Genomic DNA, 2216 nt, shown 5'->3' with positions numbered 1-2216 from the left:
AACTACTGCATTTTTTGGAATATAACAGAAATTTTGTAGCACAGCTGAATCTGTGTGCGGCTGTGTCTGTGCGCACGTAGCAGACCTGTGTCTGTGCGCACGTAGCAGACCTGTGTCTGTGCGCACGTAGCAGACCTGTGTCTGTGCGCACGTAGCAGACCTGTGTCTGTGCGCACGTAGCAGACCTGTGTCTGTGCGCACGTAGCAGACCTGTGTCTGTGCGCACGTAGCAGACCTGTGTCTGTGCGCACGTAGCAGACCTGTGTCTGTGCGCACGTAGCAGACCTGTGTCTGTGCGCACGTAGCAGACCTGTGTCTGTGCGCACGTAGCAGACCTGTGACTGTGCGCACGTAGCAGACCTGTGACTGTGCGCACGTAGCAGACCTGTGACTGTGCGCACGTAGCAGACCTGTGACTGTGCGCACGTAGCAGACCTGTGACTGTGCGCACGTAGCAGACCTGTGACTGTGCGCACGTAGCAGACCTGTGACTGTGCGCACGTAGCAGACCTGTGACTGTGCGCACGTAGCAGACCTGTGACTGTGCGCACGTAGCAGACCTGTGACTGTGCGCACGTAGCAGACCTGTGTCTGTGCGCACGTAGCAGACCTGTGTCTGTGCGCACGTAGCAGACCTGTGACTGTGCGCACGTAGCAGACCTGTGACTGTGCGCACGTAGCAGACCTGTGTCTGTGCGCACGTAGCAGACCTGTGTCTGTGCGCACGTAGCAGACCTGTGTCTGTGCGCACGTAGCAGACCTGTGTCTGTGCGCACGTAGCAGACCTGTGTCTGTGCGCACGTAGCAGACCTGTGTCTGTGCGCACGTAGCAGACCTGTGTCTGTGCGCACGTAGCAGACCTGTGTCTGTGCGCACGTAGCAGACCTGTGTCTGTGCGCACGTAGCAGACCTGTGTCTGTGCGCACGTAGCAGACCTGTGTCTGTGCGCACGTAGCAGACCTGTGTCTGTGCGCACGTAGCAGACCTGTGTCTGTGCGCACGTAGCAGACCTGTGTCTGTGCGCACGTAGCAGACCTGTGTCTGTGCGCACGTAGCAGACCTGTGTCTGTGCGCACGTAGCAGACCTGTGTCTGTGCGCACGTAGCAGACCTGTGTCTGTGCGCACGTAGCAGACCTGTGTCTGTGCGCACGTAGCAGACCTGTGTCTGTGCGCACGTAGCAGACCTGTGTCTGTGCGCACGTAGCAGACCTGTGTCTGTGCGCACGTAGCAGACCTGTGTCTGTGCGCACGTAGCAGACCTGTGTCTATTTGTACGTATACAGCAGAGTTGGGTGTGCTGCAGAGAGTGGCTTGTGGGCTACATCTGGCCCTCTGGCAGTTCTAGTCCATCCCACGGATCGAGACTGCTGAAGGGCTGAAACAGTGGCCCACAGGCTGCATGGTGCCCTCCCCCCCTTGTGCGTGCATCTGTCGCAGCTTCTTGTCACCGCTCTCCACATCCTCTGGATGCAGACAGCAGTGAATATAATGATAAAGAACATCGCCGCTGGCTCCATCTTCCACCAATGTGTGAGCCAGCAGTCGCGATAACGTCATTTAATTGCTTCCGCTGTGCTCTGTAGAGTCAGTGCATTGTGGCAGGAGCAGAGGCAGAGCGCAGGGGGAACGGAAGCGAGTATGTGTTGCTTATTTTTCATGTGTATGAGATAATTATATGTTTATTAGGGGGCTGATACTGTATATGGGGGATCATGCTGTATATAAGAGGCTATGTGGGGGCTCATACTGTACATATGGAAGCTATGTGAGGGCTCATACGGTATATAGGGGGCTATGTTGGGGCTCATATGGTATATAGGGAGATGTCAGCATAATTCTGCTCAATATTAAATCACATAATTAATATTAAATAATTATATAATTAATATTGAACAGAATTTATTTCAGCCTATTGGTTTGGCCTCCGCAACAATCAAGGTCTCTCATTTTGCCCCTTGGGAAAATTAATTGCCCACCCCCACAATACAGTATTCAAATTAGCGATATTGACCCCTCCACTTATTTACACCACAAAAGAAGTCTTAGAAGGAAGCCTGCTTTTCCTATTTTCTGATAGCTAAACCTGGGCTCCGTCTCATGGCACGGTACAGCCTATCGTCCAAAATAATATGGCAATTGAAAAAAAAAAAAAAATATATATATATATTTTCATTCCTCAACATAAATGTAAGAAAAATAAAAAAAAAAAAACACA

This window comes from Dendrobates tinctorius, unplaced genomic scaffold, assembly GCF_039654945.1.
Source record: "Dendrobates tinctorius isolate UK_male_01 unplaced genomic scaffold, ASM3965494v1 ptg000027l, whole genome shotgun sequence".
Lineage (NCBI taxonomy): Eukaryota > Metazoa > Chordata > Amphibia > Anura > Dendrobatidae > Dendrobates > Dendrobates tinctorius.
This window is presented reverse-complemented; position numbering follows the sequence as displayed.